Raw genomic sequence first — 18,772 nt, forward strand, 5'->3', positions numbered from 1 at the left:
CAGAGTGATTTCCAGGACAGCCAGGATACACCAAGAAACTCTTGTCTGAAAAAAAAATTTTTTTTCTGAAAAATCAAAACTACAAGATGTATCAAATCAGAACCAGGTGCCGGCCATAAATCACTTTACTAAAGGGGATGAAGCACAAGGATTACAAATTGGATTAGTTTGGGCTATCCTGGACTCTGATTTAGTTCAAGATCAAAATGGGCAACACACAGGGAGATCTTGTCTTTAAAAGAAATCCAGAATGGTAGTACGTGCCTGCAATTCTAACATATGGAGAATGGAAGAGGGTCAAAGCTACAGTCATCTGACTACACAGTAAGTTCAAGGCCAGCCTGGACAATGTGGGATCATCACAACTGAAAGTGATAGATGAGGACAGAAAGGGTGAGGTAAAGCTCAAGAACAGAGCTCTTCTTGCACAGCATGCACAAGTTCCTCCTTCGAATGCCCAGGATAGCTCAGTATCCCCATAAGGGAAGAAATATCCAGTGGCCCAGGTCCCTGCCCTTGAGTGTGTGTGCGTGGGGGTGGGGAGGGTTAAGGTGGGTTGATCTCAAACAGGCCACACTGCTTAATGACGATGTTTTAGACCTTATCCTCATGTTAAGATATGAAGACGGTTGCACTGATGGATGTAATATCTGGCTTACGATTGTCAACCTTTGGATTAATGATATACCCAAGTTTATAGAGTATTCTGGATATACCAGAATTTCCTTTTTTATTATATATATCAATATCATATGATATACATGGTAAATATATATAAATATATGGTAAAGAAATATATATGGTAAAGAAAATAGAAAAAAAAAGATATGAAGACGGATTATGGGAAATCGCTGGATTTCAATGTTCTTCTCCCCTCTTTGGCTATGCTGAACAAATTCTCTTTTCCTGTTTTTCACTATTAACTTGGCTTTTAATTGGCCTATTAAGGATCCTAACCCCGGAACTGTAAGGGCACACACACTAAGCTCAACTCCAATAAAAAAACTATAAATAAATGCAGATGATGAGTGAGGGCCAACCATCTCTACCTGGGACCCTGGACAGGTGGTAATCATTGCACAATTACTATTCATGCCAACATTAGACTCCATTCTTTTCCAACTACTCCTGGTGTTCATTTTCTGTAAATATGCAGAGACTGGGGCATGAACAATCTGACTCTAACTGGTAGCTATTGGCTGTTTGAGCAAGAAGACAATCTGCAGATTACTACCACCTTTATTATGCCAACACATCACATATGCCTTTAGACGCTGTATGCCTTAGCTACTTTTCTACTGCTTGAGGAGATACCATAACCAAGGCAATTTGTAATTGGGTGACTGTTTACAGTTAGTTTCAAAAAGTCCATGAACATTGAGGGGTGGAGCAGAGCAGCGGTCCAGCATGATACTGAAGCACTGAGAACACATCTAGGGGTTGGGGTAGAGGAGGTGGAGACAGGCACAGGCACAGGCACAGAGACAGGCAGAGAGAGAGAGGAAAAGACAGAGATACAGACACAACAGAGACAGGCACAGGCACAAACAGACTGGGCCTGGCATAAGCTTCTGAACCTCAAAAAATACTCTCAGGGACACACCTCCTCCATGAAGGCCACACCTCCTAATCATTCCCAAACAGTTCCATTCCTGAGAATCAAGCATTCGACATGGGAGCCTACAGAGGCCATTCTCACTCAAAGCACTATACCATACAACGTACTATTACAGCTCTTGAATATGCTGTCTAGCACTGTTTCAAACAGCTTACACCAAACTTTCAGCTAGCATAAGCCTTGGAGAACTCTTGAATCCTACACCCATTCCTATGTGGGTCTGAGTGAAAGCACTTCTCCTGATGACCTAGCAAAGGGGTTAATATTACTGTTGCTGAAGAGAGGACCACAAAGCCTCATTTGCATGTCAAGTTTGCAGTAAGCAGTACAAACACCCTTCCTCTGGCTGCAGGAGCAAGTCACTCAGGCTGACTTGAGTTGGCTGGGAGGTACCCTCCTGAACTGCCTTTCCTCCTGTTTCAACACGAGGCCTCATAACAGATTGCTCTTCAGGGGCCTCTTCTTCACTACTTTCTTAGCAGTGTTGGTACTGATACAAAAAAAGCAGCATCTATCTTCTGGAGCCAGGCAAGGCTCAAGTAGAAGGGCTGGGACACCAACATAGCCACAGAATCTTTGACCTACAGTTTGTCCTGCCTGCAGAGTGTTCTGGGACCAGAGCCTAACATAATTGTCATCAGAGAGACCACAGCAACTTCATCTAGCACGTGATAGAAGCTAATACAGAATTCCACAGCCAAACATTAGGCAGAGCTTTGGAAAGTCCCATGGAAAAAAAGGGAGGAAGGACTGGAGGAACCAGAAAGGTCAGGGACACCTCAAGAACATACCTCATAGAACCAACTGATCAGGATTCATGGGGGCTCACAGAGAACAAGGAGCCTGCAGAATTCTGACCTAGGTCCTCTGCATGTTTATAACTAAGTAGCTTGGTATTCATGTGGGAATCCTAACAGTGGGAGTGGGAGCTGTCTCACTCTTCTGCCTGCTAACTCTAACCCTTCTTCTCCTACTGGGTTGCCTTGTCCAGTCTTGATGTGATGGTATATGCCAGGTCCTAATGTAACTTGTTATGTAGTGCTTAGCTGATGTCCCTGGGAGGCCTGCTCTTTTCTGAGAGGTATGGGAAAGGGATAGGGGTGGGGATGGGAGATGGATCTGGGATAGAGAGAAGGTAGGAGGGAGAGACTAAGGGAAGGGGAGGGAGGGAAACTGCATTCGGATGTAATGTATGAGAAAGAATAAAATTTAAGAAAGAGAAAGCAGCATCTCAGACAGCAGAGCAAAGGTACAGTGAAGCATTAAGCAGGTTACTTAGCATTTGAAAAGAAGCAGCTGAACAGATCAGAAAGAGCTATAACTGGAAGAAGAGGAACAGCATGCAAAGCTGAGGTTAAAGGACAGGTGTCCTTAAAAAGAAGAGGACCACAGGCCTTGACTGCTATGAGCTACATAATGCTGTCGTCACGGCCTGTGCAAGATCTGTCATACATGTAGATATGAGAGTCCCACAACTCAAGGGCTGCACAGGAGCTGTAACATAAGAGCCTGCCATCTCCACCCACTACTGCCAAATGTCAAGGAATACAAGTAAATGATGGTCACGCCATCACACTGCAGCAAGTGCAATCTCTTCAGTAAATTGTGTTGGTAAAATTGGGTATTGTCACAAAACTTGAAATTAGGATCTTATTTCACACTACATTCAAAATGGATTTGAAGGGCTGGAGAGATGGTTCACAATTAAAGAGTGCTTGCTGCTCCTACAGAGGAGCTGAATTCTGTTCAAGCACCCACGTGGTTCACAATTTGTTGGTATTCTGTCTAAGCTCCACCCCCACAGCTACCTGAGAATAGCCAGGTATGCTCCGCCCCACAGTTGCCTGGCAACAGCCAGCTGTGCCTGACACTCTATGAGGGCCTGCTTGCCCCCTCCTCTCCCTCTTCTTGCTCTTTGTTCTTCTCTGCTCTCCCCCCCCATCCCTGTCCCTTCTCTCTACTCCCCCCACTCCCACTTCCCTCCATTGCCTCCTTTCCTCTCTTCCTCTACTCTTCTTCTCTCATTAAACCTCTCCACGTGCAACCATGTTGTTGGCTTGGTGTGTTCTGTCCGGGGGCACAGGTTGAGACTAAAACCCTAACACGATTACCTGTTATTTAGCTCCAGAGGATCTATCCCCCTCATGTGGCCTCTGAAGTCACCTGTATCCACATCTGACACACTCGCATAGGGACATACATATAAGTAAAAATTAAAATCAAAAACTTAAACATGAGACTGACTAAAACTACTAAAAGAAAATGGAGAAGCAGAGCATAGTGGTTCACACCTACAACTCAGGGAACAGAAGCAGGAAGATTACTCAAGTTTGATCTAGCCTGGTCTACACATACATAGCTAATGTTCCCAGCCATCAAAGGCTACACGGTTAAGACTTAATAGAAGGAAAGGAGAAGGGGTGGGAGGTAAAAGAGGGGGCAGGCAGGCAACAGGGAGAAATGTTCAACATTTCGACATTCATCAGGGAACACATTTATAGATGTGACTCCCAGGCAACACACATGAAATACTGAGGCTACAGCAAATTATAAAGTTCTGAAGAGCAAAGGAGGCAATAATGAAAAGACAACTGACACACTCACAGAGAACATTCAAACCACTGATCTGATGAAAGCCTTCTCAAAAGAACACATAAGTATGTCCAACCTGTACATGAAAAATGTTCACCATGACTATACCCAGAAAAAAAAAAATCAAATCAAAACCACCATAAGACCATTTACAGTGCTATACCTGTAATCTCTTCACTAAGGAGGCTGTTGTGGAGTGGTCGCAAGTTCGTCGTGGTCAGTGTTCAGTTCACAAGGCAAGTTCAGTGGCCCTCCTTGCCTCTCCCCTTCTCCAAACCAAACCAACTGCTGAGTTTGCAGTTTTTACTACACAGACAATGTGGCTGCAGTCCTACCGAGCAATACACCTAAATTATTTTCCCTGTGTTTGATGGTTCTTCTGGTTTTCCTTCCATGGCTACATGGCAAGGCCCTATTTCAAAAACATAGATACAAACACGTGTGTGCAGACACACACACACACACACACACACACACACACACACACACACACAAAACAGGAAGATATCACCTCATCTGTTAGAATGTCTGTTTTCTAAAAGGACAAAAGGATAAAAAGTGTTGATGAGGGTATGCGCACACAGGACCTACTATTATTCCTGGTAGAAATGCTAATACAGTCATTACAGAAAATGTGTCTTTAGAAAACTGAAAGTATAAATTGCAGATGATCCCATAATCTCAGAGATACAAATTCAAAAGGACTACAGTCGATATAGTATCTGCACTCTCACAACCATTGCTATAGTATTCAAAATTTTTAAGATGTGGATCAACATGGGATTCATCATCATGTAACTGATAAACAAAATGTGTCCACCCGAGTGTGGTGGTACATAGTTATAATGCCAGCATTTATGAGGTAAAGGCAGAATGGCCAGAAAGTTCACAGTTATCCTCAACTACATAGCAAGTTGAGGGCAGCGTGGGCTACATGAGACCTTGTCTCACAAAAAAAAAAAAAAAAAAAAAAAAAAAAGTATAAAGTCATAATGAAATACTGTTCGGCCACATGTTATTACAGTATGTAACTTGGAGGACATTGTGCAATGTGAGTGAGCCAGGCACACAGGAAAAGAAATGTTGGAAGGTCTTTATGTAAAATCTACAAATCAGTTCAATGATTATTACTAGAAGTAAGGAGAAAGTACTTGGGTAAAAGAGGATATGTTCTATAGTGGACCTGATAGAAAGAATATATGGTAATACTCACTGCATAGAATGATATGTTATTATACATACATATATATATATATATATATATATATATATATATATATATATGGAGAGAGAGGGGGAGGAGAGAACACACATGTGGGCCAGTGAGATGGCTCAGCTGGTACAAGAGCTTGCCATATATATATAAGCCTAATAGTAACTTGAGTTCAATCTCTAGAAGGCATGGGGAAAGACAGGAGTGGTGAAGGATCTGTAACCCCAGCACCCCTACAATACTGTAGCAACAGACAGTGGAAAACTGCCCAGAAACTGAAGACAATTTCCTCTGTCTACTCTCTCTCTCACACACACACACACACAGAGGGGGGAGGGGAGAGAGAGAGAGAGAGAGAGAGAGAGAGAGAGAGAGAGAGTATCATAAAATAAACACCCACTCTGTAACAGTAAATGAAGTGAGATTTACTAAGCAGCCTACGTATCCTGTAAGTAGCCTGGTTTTATCACACCTTATTATAAATACCAAAATGACAGATTATAATGTCATATACCATATAAAACTCTGATATTCCATTTCATTCCTAGTGCTATGACCGAATAGCTGCATGGTTTGAAGAGTCCAGGCCAGGGGAGTCATGGCATCTGAGCAGTTGGAGGTCATGGCTCCAGGGGCACAAGGAGGCTACCTGCACTCGACTGACAGAAAGTGGAGGGAGCTAGGGAAGACAAGCAGGGCAAGCTATGATGTCTAAAATCTCAAAACAGCATCAACAATTAATTGCAGACCAAATGTCTAGCACATGCTATGATGGACATTTCACACTAAAAGCATGACGATCACACAGACGTGCATTAAGTACTTGCCCACTAAAAATAAAATATTTAATAAATAAAAATGTTAAGAAAAAACAAAGCCAAAGACAAGGAAAATAATTTTTTTAAAGATTTATTTTATGTATGTGAGTATCTTCAGACACACCAGAAGAGGGCACTGGATTCCATTACAGATGGTTTTGAACCACTATGTTGTTGCTGGGAATTGAAGTCAGGACCTCTGGAAGAACAATCAGTGTCCCTAACTGCTGAGCCATCTTTCCAGTCCCGGAAAATAATTTCAATGTATTACTTATAGGACAGCAATTGCACTGTGCTTGTAATAAAAACTGGAAACTCAGCAGTTGGTTTCGAGAGTCTTCCCTGCACACTGGAGAAAGGGAGAGCCAAGGAGAGCCACTAAAAACTGAAACCTAATCAATGACCACACATTGGAAATGCTATCCAAAAATAATGACTAGAAAAAAAACCAGAAGTACAACCATTGACAATGAAGTAAATACCTAGTGAGTGTCAGAGGGTATGAACAGGAAGAAGCCAGAGCTCTTGGCTTATGCCTTTAGCTCCTAAAGGGTTGACATGAAGTAATAGAACAAAGCTGGCAAGTTGAAGCAATAGCATGGAGAAATACAAGAATCACAATAAAGGCGCCTAAAGAATAACTTAAGGAAAGGGCAAATATTTAAAAGAGTCTAGGGCAGAAAGAAATCAGTATAGAAATCACATGGAGCTTCAAAAATATCTTTTTTCCATTATTATGTGTATTATAGTGGTTATTCCTGGTTGTCAACTTAACTATATATGGAATGAACTACAATCCAGAATTGGCAGGCTCACCTTTGTTCCTGATCTTGAGACTGGGAGATACAAGTTTCTGAAGCAAAGTGGCTATGAATCCCAGATATAGGAGATCTCTGAGTTCAAGGTCACCTGGGACAAACCAAGTCCCAGATCCAGGGGTGGTGGTACACACCTATAATCTGGGACACACCTTCTGCTGGAGATTTACGTAAATAAGGAAGAATCTTTTTCACCTGCCTGCCTGCCTTGTGAGACTGAACCTCTGCTAGATCCTTGGACTTCCATTCACAGCTACTGCTAAGCTGGACTACAGACTGTAAGTCACCAACAAATTCTCTTACTATATTAAGACTCCCCATAAGTCCTGTGACTCCAGACAGAAGAAGTCTGACTAAGACATGTATTATTATACATTTCTGTGAGAGTCGCTGTAAACATCGTCAGAATATTGACTGGTCTGATTCTAAGAGTATTCCTGCAGAAAAGTGAACACTATCGTACGTAACACTGGTGTTCAGAACCACTTTCCAACTTTCTAAGCATCTACAAGTTTTGTTTTTTTAAATGCTTTATTATGGGGTGGGGTGGGGGGTGGATCCCATAACAAGTTGCTTGGGAGATGAGAGGACAACGTTCAGGAGCTGGTTCTCTCCATCAACCATGGCATCTAGGGTTTACCTTTACCTGCTGCACCATCCTTCTGCTTCTGTGTGCTTCTTAAGCACAGCACTGAGAGTGTCCTGTTTATACTGACAGGAAGCTGAACAGAAATTTGTAGTCTTGGAGGCCATTAATGATGCCCCCGACCCCTGGCAGCTTTGGGGCATCATGTCTCCTTCCTTAAGAATTAATCCAATAAACCATGCATGGTAGGGCAGCAAAGACCTTTAATCCCAGCACTTGGGAGGCAGGATGGCTGCAAGGACAGTCTGGTCTACAAAGTGTGTCCTAGGACGCAGAGAACTACAGAGAAACTGTTTCAAAAAGAGAGAAAGAGAGAAGAGGGAGTGGGTAGAGAAAAGATCAAGTCTGTCAATCACCAGGGCAGGAGTCCACCACCAGTCTACCTCCAAGATGGTTCACCTAAAGACTGCCAAAGCAAACACGGGGTGTGTGTGTGTGTGTGTGTGTGTGTGTGTGTGTGTGTGTGTGTGTGTGTGTGTCAATCCTCTTAATGAAATAAACTCCCCAAAAGCCCTTACATGCCATTTTCACGGATAAGCTTGCCCATGTTTTTGAGTTCTAAATCCAGAAAGCATAATTTTTCCTTCTCTGTGTCTTTTTCTAAACCCCACAAAAAATGCCATCCTGACAGTCTGGACTTCACTCTCCCCACCTCCTGCTATGCAACAAGCCATCCCTGTTTTGGACCCTAACTCCCTCCACCTCCCTCCTCTCACTGATGGAGCATTTGTAGCACATCTGCCCTGTGATCTTTCCTCAAACACTGATAAAATAGTCCTCAAGCTTCCAAGAGCATTTTTAAGTTCTTACTAGCAAAACTTGAGATTCCCAAGAGGGAACCCGAATCACCCTAGTAACAACTTTACGATTTTCATTTAGTCAAATATAAGTATTTTTCATATCAAATATTCTTCCAAAGTCCACAGGTATCATGCTGCACCACAAATATACACAGCAGGCCATGACAGTCTGACTACCAGATAACGGGATCATGAAGTGATTAGATCAAAGCTCGTTTAGTTTGTATTAAAATGACTGTTCTGATGTTTCAAATAATAAATAATCTTCTAACTTGAATAGTATCTCTGAGCTAATCATCTCAAAGGAAAATGTATCAAATACACGTCAAAAGTTGTAGCTAATTCGCAAGTGTTCAGGGTGTCATTTCCCCACACCTGTGTATTAATTTCCCTGTGTCTCATTGGCTACCACAGGTGCCCACATCTCAATATTTCTATTACTTTGGTCACAGCTTGTACTGTCCCTCCTGCCATTTTTCTCTTCCATTTTTTTCTTCCTGTTCACACATTCTTACCTGAATGAAAGGATTTGAGAAATCTTGCAATCCTTCCGAAATTAAGGCCTAGAGATTAAATTCATTTGCTATAGAGAACGGCTGAGGGTCGAGACAACATGCAGGTGTCTCCGGGACTGCTTGGAGATGTCTTAAAGAGTCAAAGTAGGTGGAAAGTAGACAGATGGCAGACAGATGTAGCCGGGTAGGAGGAGAAGAGAATGAACGCTGACTCATTTTCCTTCCCCCTTAGCACCCTGGGAAAAGGAGTCAATTACTGTTCCTAGCTGCTCCTTTTCTGCAAAAAAGGAGACAAAGCTCACCCAGCCCTGGAGCAAAAGAGAATGTAATCCAAGAGAGAACACAGTGTGTGAAGAGATAAACAAAGAACACTTCACAAGCCCACAGCTACTGTCCCTGGCATCAGGGACCAAGGCTGCTTTGAGTTTGGTGGCAACTGAACCAGAGGGAACTTTCTTACTGACCCAAATTACGGAGACTTATCAAGGAATGCAAAGACTAAGGAAGTTGTTTCACCACTGGCTGGCCAAAAACATCATATTAACTTGGTATTCGATCATAAATAGAAACTGTTGTTAAAGATTTTTATTTATGTATATGTGCATGTTTCTGTTTCTCTGACATGAATACAGGTGCCTAGAGACCAGAAGAGGACACTCACTGGATTTCGTGGAGCGGGAAATCAGGAACCCAACATGATATCATATCAGACTATAATAATGTTTTGGCTTTCAAGCTACCAGCTTAGGTCAACTTAAAGGATGAAATGGTCAACAGTGGTTTAATAATTCTACTCAAATGATAACCATTTTGAAAACCCCCACTTAACAATCAAAATGTTTGTCAAAGTTATTTATTTGTTTTTGAGGCAGCTATTAATCTGAGATTAGCCAGAGGGAAAAAAAAGTCCTACCATTTGAATCAAACTTGAAGTGACCTTTTAATTTTCCAGGGTGGGTGTTAGTCAGGACCACTTCCTGGAATTGCCAGCCAAGTGGACTGGAGACACATTTTTCAGGGACTTATATAGACAAACTCATTGACTACCCACCATAATTTATAATGAGGCTTCTTTATTTTCAAAGAACTACAACTCCCACCATTCCAGAGCTACCTGGTCCTTGGGCTTGCAAGGCTTACAGGTTAACTTTGGGTCTTATACACTATGTAGCCCCTAGCTATCCTAGAACTTTCAGACTCACAGAGTTCCATCTGCCTCTGCCTTCACAGTGCCAAAATTATTAAGGGCATGAGACACACCTATGTTGTCAAAGCTTTTGAAGCTCTAGATCAGTACCTATCAGTATTTAGCATCTACAAGACTGACTCAGTAAATTGAACAGAACACAAGCTCACTATGGAAAAAATGTCAGATGATTTCAGGTCTTTGTTCTACAAGACTAGTTTCTGTGTAGAAATAATTACTTAGTACTAATTGTATTGGTCTTCAAATCAACAGTAAACAATGTGCTAAAACCACTCATAATTGTGCACTATAAAATTCTGAATGTACCCTCAATTAGTTACTTAAACATTTAAAAGGATAGAATTTTAAAATGAAAAGAGGAAAGCAAACTTCTTAAATAAATGACAAAGATATTAAATTGTGCTGTCATTTAGACATATCTGAAGTGCTATACATAAAGAATTTTCACTCCTTTTTTTCACCCAACAAAGCGAACCCCCTATTTATGCTTCAGGAACAATGTGGGAAACAGAAAGCTAAGCTCGATTCAGAATCCTAGAAGGTCAGAATTAAACTGAGCTAACTAGCAGTTTCCCTGTCCAAGATTACAAGTTAGATATAAAAAAGGAAATTCAATCTTTGCAGGTCATTAAAAGGTATCCTAAGGGAGGGGCCTATTCAAACAATAGAACAAGGAATGCAAGGGGACAAGGCCCAATCCTAATTTCTCAAAGCAAAATGACCATAAAATATCTTTCAAAAATATTTTCAATTTCAAAATTTACCAAATTACTAATAATAATGAGCATTATTTTTACTAATATTACATAAGTGTATATATGTGTATATATAGATACGTGTGTGTGTGTGTGTGTGTGTGTGTGTGTGTGTGTGTGTGTGTGTGTAAGCCATAACAAAAGCCACTCTTTTTTTTTTTTTTTTTTGGAGTTGGGGACCGAACCCAGGGCCACTGAGCTAAATCCCCAACCCCAAAAGCCACTCTTTTTAACTGTCTTTTAATTCTGCTAAAATTATTGTACAGAAAGTTTCTGTATTACAAAGCTCTAAACAAAAATAATATTCCTCAATTTATTATTAAGTATATCTCAACTGAATCTATACAGGTTGTCGTATATATATTGTCACTACACTCGGCAAATAAAAAAGGTTGGAAAGAAATCTGTAAGATTTATGTCAGTAGGAATGTAACTTTACTCATTTGCTAGTCCTATTAGACCAGTGCTTCTAAACTCTAATACTGTGATCTTTTAAGACTGTTTCTCACACTGTAGTTAGACCAACCATAAAGTTATTTTTGTTACTATTTCCTAACTGTAATTTTGCTATGGTTATGAATTATAAGTATCTGTGTCTTCCAGTAGTCTTAGGTAATCCTGGTGATCTCCCAAAGGGATCACAACCCACAAGCTGAGAACCACTGTACATCAAGTTTTCTGTACACTGAGTTTTTTGCTCTAACAGAAAGCACTCATTTCTACATAAATAAAATAAACACATTTAAAATAATAAGTCATATAATGTGTATCTAGCTTAGAGTCCTAATTCCACAACTATCTAGATGACCAGTTTTTTTTTGTTTTTTCTTTTTATTTATTTATTTTGTATATGAGTACACTGTAGCTGTCTTCAGACACACCAGAAGAGAGCATTAGATCCCATTACAGATGGCTGTGAGCCACCATGTGGTTGCTGGGATTTGAACTCAGGTCCTCTGGAAGAGCAGTCAGTGCTCCCAACCACTGAGCCATCTCTCCAGCCCCTAGATGACTAGTTTTAAGAAACAAAATTTATATATCACAGAACTCAACTGGAGAAAAGCATAGTATTAATAACAAAAGTGACCTGCACTGAGCAATCTGCAAATTATAACAAAATCTTATTTAATGTTAGAATTATTCGTAATGTTTTTCTGCCTGTCGTAGTCTGAGCACTCAACAGGCATCAGTTGCCTCTGTAAATAATAAGAAAACTTTTTATCCTCGTTTTTAAAAAAAAGTCTCATTTCAAGAGTCACTCAAATGCATACACATCAGACATTAAGTTCACATAAAGTGTTCGGACTTGTCTCAATAGTTTATGCGGCACTTTTAAGGGAAAATGCATGGGAAGATGGGACGACTAGAAAGTGCACAGGGGATTGAAGGAATTCAGCAATCAACCAGAACTCAACATCTACTTTCCAGAAACAAATGCACGAGTGGAGAGAAAATAAAGCAATGCACACGGCTACTCATACACTAGGGGAGGTTGTTTTTGTTGATGGCAGTGGTCTGTTGGCTTGTTTTTGTCAAGATCATACAAACTAGAGTTACCCAGGAAGAAAAAGCCTTAAATAAGATGTGTTTCTCAGACTGCCTACAAGCATGTCGCTGGGGATGCTTTCTTAATTGGTGATTGAGGTGAGAGGGACCAGGCCATGGTGGATGATGCCACCTCTGGGCTGCTGGTCCTGGGTGCTAAAGAAAAAGCTGAGGGCTGGAGAGATGGCTCAGTGGTTAAGAGCACTGACTGCTCTTCCAGAGGTCCTGAGTTTAATTCCCAGCAAACACATGGTGGCTCACAACCATCAGTAATGGGCTCTCATGCCCTCTTCTGGTCAGCCACAATGTACTCCTATACATGAAATAAATAAATAAATCTTTAAATAAGGAAAAAAAAAAAAAAAAAAAAAAAACCCAGGCTGAGCAAATCACAAGAAGCAAGCCAGTAAGCAACACTCCTCCAAGGACTCAGCTCCAGCCTCCAGGTCCCTGCCCTACTTGAGTTCCTGCTTTTGATGATAAACTGTTGTATTTAAGATTAAACAAAACAATCTGTTTCCTCCCCAAGTTGCTTTTGCTCATGGTGCTTCATCTCAGCAGCAGAAACTCTTATCAATCTCTGTATGTGACTTAATATTACTAGGACGGTTAGGTAAAACTTTTGGAATTCACTGTTAAACCAGCTTCTACCCAAACCAAAAAATGTTGTAGGATTTGCCCATTCTTCTAGAGCCCAATGCCCCTCACCAATGTATTTAGTTAATACACAATTGTACACCCACTCTACTGTAGAATATGCTGTTCAAATCCACATCTCTGGGCCATAGTCCATCATATGTGGCTCAGAATAAACTCCCCATCTTGCCCTGAAAGTAAGAGCAGTGCTGATGTCAACCTGGTTAAAGTTGTAAGTAATTTTCAGAAGTTTTTATGTGACAAAGACAGACTGCCATAGAGACACAGGACCCCAGTACAGCGTGAAGGAGTGGTTCTGTGTCTTCACGTTCACAAGGCGATTCTTACTATCATCAAAAAGTATACAGAGAAATATACATAAATACAAAGATTCCCAACAATTTCACAGAAGAACAATATCAGAAGCTGCTCTATGCATAAACTATATAAAAAGCTGGAATCATGCAGATTTAAAATGTGCTCAGAAAAGAAAAAAAAAAAAAGACAAGTATACTCTACTTCCTCAGTCCTTTCTTTCACCTACCTGCCTTAATGTGACAAGAGTTTTTTGTGTATGTCACATGAATTCTTTGTTGTTGAATTGTGGTGACAATAGCAATAAAGTGAGACTAGATAAAAAAAATTCATTATTGACATCTGAAACTGCTCTCTTAACCTTTCAAACCAACTGCAAAGCTATGACCCATTTACTTCTCCGTTTACACAAACCGAAAGAGCACTTTAACGTCTGTGAAAAACAAATTAAGAAAAATAATCGCAAAGGGAAGAAATATAATAATTGGGACTGGAGAGAGATCTCAGAGGTTAGTAAGCACTTGCTGCTCTTCCAGAGGACCCACATTTGATTCTCAACACTCACATGATGGCTCACATCCATCTGTAACTGCAGTTTTAGTATGTCTGACACCCTATTCTAACCTCCATAGGCACCTAGGGCACACCTGGTGCACAGACAGGCAAACACCCTTACATATAAAATAAATGTCTTAAGCACAATTACCTAGCTTCCCATCTCTTTAGGTAAAACTACTCATTCAAGGTCGCACTAACAGCATCACTGGCAACAGCATATTGGTTTTGAGAGATAAAATGGTTTTTGTATGCTGTTTACAAAACGACAAAATGCCTTTTGTTACAAGTAAGTCAACAATAGATGCAGTACCCTCTAATGCTACAGGGAAAGCCTCCAATCTTTCCAACGTGATACTGTGACTATTCTTCCATTTTTACGTGTGGATATACAGGAGGCAAACAGGAAATAGGCTGTGAATCGGGAAATGGAAACAATCTAATACAAAGGAGAAACTGGCATCCCAATCAAAAGGCTCCTGCATAGTTGTACCCAAAAGCAAAGGGTACAAAAGCTAGAGGCGCAAGCCTAGAGTGAAGGTGCATTAGTTACGTCATTCTCCCAGGAATTACACCAGTGGCTCTCATCCTGTGGGTTGCAACCCCTTTGGCAAACCTCTACCTTCAAAAGTATTTCCATTACGATTCATAACAGTAGCAAAATTATAATCATGAAGTAGCAATGAAAATAACTTTATGGTTGGGGGCCAGCACAACATGGGGAATTACAGTAAAGGGTCAGCAGCATTAGGAAGGTTGAGAACCACTGGACCAGCCAATGTGAAAGTATGCTATTTCCTACATTAATGTCAACTAGTAGTTAATGTTTAGCAGATGGCACTGAAGATACTACAGGCAGCAAAGGGCTTTGCTTCCTGGTTAGGGCAGCAGGCTTGGCAGGCCTTTCAAATACCAGACTTCCACAATGCACCAAAACCCATAAGCTTCCCAGCACCCTCCCCTATCAAATACGTGGAAGGAAAAAGTCTTCAGCAAATTACATGTATGAACAACTGCTTCTGCTACTAGCATAGGTAAGTAAATACCTGGCAAACTCTGGTTACACAATCATCAGCCAGGGCTCATCTCCAAGGAACGTAGCTCACTCAGGTCCTCAGTTACCGGCTTACATATGCCCTCAAAAGGGTGACATAAGCCAGATATGGTTGCACTTGCCTGTCATCAGGAGGATCACCAGGAGTATGAAGCCAGCCTGGACTACATAGTAATATGTCTCAAAAAACAAAGGGGGGGGGTTGTAATTGTACTAATATCTCTCTCTTGCTCCTTTCTACCCCACACACCTTGACTAAATAAATCCCATGTACCACGGGACAGCTCCAACTCTCCAGACAAGGATTGCCAAAGGATCCTGAGTCTCCTGCCTTCACCTCTTGTGTGTGTGTCCCCACCCCGTCATCACTCTGTTAGCCAAATCCTTGCACTAGGAGATTCTTTATTCAACAGGAAAACAAAGAGTCTTTGTTCAGATTACTATGGTCTCTCCCCACTGTCTGGAGCCAGGAAGACAGAATCCTGAAACCAGAATGGTAACTGCTGGATCAATGGCTGTTCAAGAAAGAGGATGCAACTAACACCTGGCCACACAAAGCATCCACAAACCGCAAACACTCCCTCTGTCTTCCTGTTTAAATTTAGGTGATGAGGGTTTGTTCAGAGCCTGGCAAAGTTTCAAACACCTGTTGCCAGCCCCCAACCTTAAAAGAGATGTCTATCCTAATCTAGGAAAGGTACTAACAGTCCTAGAGCAAGGAAGCCACCAACTCAGCCACAAAGTTCTATGGCAGAAAACACTGTCAGAGTCTACAAAGATACCTTAGAGTCTTCCCCAAGTGAGAGTCAGCTTGTACAGTGTTAATATGATCTTTCTGTTGCCTGTGTCTCCTCTATAAACCTCTACAACCACTAATTCAACTGCATAAGGATAAGTGAGACCAGTAACGAACTGCTTAAGTTTTACAACAGGCAGACCAAAGATAGAAATCTCAAAAGAATAAAGGAATAGGGAATTTGGCAATGTTAAATTCCAATCAAAAGCCAATCATGAGGAACAGGAAAGTTTACTCTGAAAAGATTAAGTTTCTTATGACATTTCAGGTTGACATGGGAAAAAAAACAGAAAAAAAAAATGAACTCCATGGAGGTGTGCTAAGTGTCAGAAAGTACTCTAGCATACATGGGAGTGCATTTTACTTGTTTGTTTTGAATGAAAAAGCATGTGTTAAAAGAACCAAAAATACGGATTTGGGGGCAGTATTTTTGTTTTCGTTTCTCAAACAGGGTCTTATTTTAGAGCACTAGCTTACCTAAAAGGCTGGCCTCTGGTGTGGTAAACATTAAAAAATGGGTAACCTTTTGACCCACTCTAGCAGTAGCACCCATAGGGCCACATGGCACTGCTGAGTGTCTCAGCAGCTCCATGCTGTCCCCATACTCTCAGACTCAGACGATCCACGAGCCGGTCTAGAATAGCACCTTGCCACACTGGTCCCTAGAGTTATAGTTCCCACACCCGTGGGGCCATATGGAACTAACCATAATTTATCTCTGGTTAGTCTCTCTCCAGGTGGCTCTCTACTAGCCGCAGTTCTGTGGTTCCAGCTACCCGGTAAAATCAAGACTCAATAACCTACAACCCAACAATCAGATTTAAATGTTAAATTCTCAATCCACAATACATCCACACAATAAACTCACAACCAATTAATAAAGATATAAAGCACCCACTTAGATAAGATAAACTGACCTATAGAAATCCATCCCTTAAATATTCATAACTACCTGTATCTATGTAGACATACATGGCAAGGATTGTTTACGTTTGCCTCCATGTTGCTTCTCCCTCCTCTTCTGCTTCTCCATCTCCTTCTAAAACCTCTCTTCCTGCTTCCTCCCTTCCTTCTCATCCAATGACAGGCCTCGTTTTATCTTGGGTCTGCCTTCACCTGCATAATGACATCAACCTACACTTCACCCTTTCTGTCTAATTAAAAAACTTTTCTCTCAAGTGTAAGCTGAGTACAACTATTATCATTTTGTAATTTATAAAGTATAAAATATATCTAACATCTAACTCATCCAACATTTTATCAGTTAAACAGAACATTTAGTTATTTATCTACTCCAGCTTCAGAAAGGCTTAAAGTCTACATATTATGTCCTGTCTAGCTTGTAAACTATCTGATAACGAATGATCCAATTAAATATGTATTCTCAAAGTTAAACAGCCATGAGACTATAACTAGTTTCAACCCTGTCAGAAATCTGAGAACAACCAATATTATCTCAAACTATGGGAAGCCTAACTAACAGGGCTTCTGGAACTGAGGCAGGTTGAAGAGGTAACTGTCTGTCAGTGCAGTCCCCTGTTAGCTACACAGAAGAGCACCAGTCCTCAGCCTTCTGGTCCAGGAATCGCAGAGACCTTAGTGACTCAGGAATTAAGTAAGGATAAGCTCACTCTGTCTCTGCAGAACTAAGCTGTCCTAACCTGTAAACTGTGTCCTCTCAAGGACAGTACAGATCTATCTATAGGAGAAATAGGCAATTTCTGCCCCGTGGCCTCCTAGCCACTATGTACCTCAACTGGAGCTAGAGATGCTCAGCTGCTTTTTCGTGTCCACAAATGGGGAACTGGTAGGAGAAGACATGTCTCAACAAGTGAATAAAACATTAAATGTCACATTTGTGGAGTTACAGTTTTGAAAACCATCTATCTATGTGAGCAATCTGGTCTGTTGTCCATTATTATCTTAATAAATTATCTTGAAAGCACTCTTAACAGTATAAATTAGAGCCATGAATTTGCTATCTGGACCTTAACTCACATGTTTAATCATCTCGCATTAGTTTTTTTTTTTTTTTTTTTTCCTTTTTTTCGGAGCTGGGGACCGAACCCAGGGCCTTGCGCTTGCTAGGCAAGCGCTCTACCACTGAGCTAAATCCCCAACCCCTCGCATTAGTTTTTTAACAGCAGTAAAGAACTAGGTGTGAGTCTTATATACTTAAATGTGTTGTATAGGCACACTGCCTACACATGAGAGTAACAACCTTTCAAACTTTGGCAATCTTCTTTATTCTCCCAACGCTAAGATTACAGGCAGAAAAAACATCCCTGACTAAAACATGTCTCAAGACAGCAACTTAAAAAGCAACATGATATCCAACATCATTGCTGCAAACTGGTTGTCCTGTTTAACAGCTGGCTGACCCAGGATAGAAATGTGTTGCTATGTGCCTACAGCTCACAAGGTAGGTTTCTCTGGAGGACAATAAATATGCACAATTTCTTCCAGTGCAAACTTTTTCTTCCAAAACGTTGTTGTTGTTGTTGTTGTTGTTGTTGTTGTTGTTGTTGTTTTTGTTGTTGTTGTTGTTCACTAGTTGGTTCAGTTTTTTTTTGTTATTTATTTTTGTCTCCAACACACAGTATGGGACGTCCACTCTCACTCAATCAGTGGGTCATAACCACTTTGGCAAACCTCGGTCTCCAAAAAAAAAAAATTTTACATTATAATTTATGACAGTAGCAAAATTTTAAAGTGGCAAAGAAAATAAATATGATTGTGTAACATGGCAAGAGAAACCATATCAAAAGGTCCCAGCATTAGGACGATTGAGAGCCTCTGGTCTGAGATTTTAGAGCACAGTAACTACTGTCCTGCTTTACTGATTGGGCAACTAATTCAATGTACTCAGTAAATGTCTAGATTAATTTC

The 18,772-nt window shown here is 40.8% G+C and overlaps 1 protein-coding gene across 16 annotated transcripts in view; it reads right to left on the minus strand.

The window, feature by feature from the left end:
• Pcmtd1 (protein-L-isoaspartate (D-aspartate) O-methyltransferase domain containing 1) overlaps positions 1 to 18,772 on the minus strand; it is a 70,291-nt gene that overhangs the window by 43,721 nt on the left and 7,798 nt on the right. The window lies entirely within an intron of this gene.

The sequence above is a fragment of the Rattus norvegicus genome, chromosome 5, assembly GCF_021556685.1.
Source record: "Rattus norvegicus strain SHRSP/BbbUtx chromosome 5, alternate assembly SHRSP_T2T, whole genome shotgun sequence".
Lineage (NCBI taxonomy): Eukaryota > Metazoa > Chordata > Mammalia > Rodentia > Muridae > Rattus > Rattus norvegicus.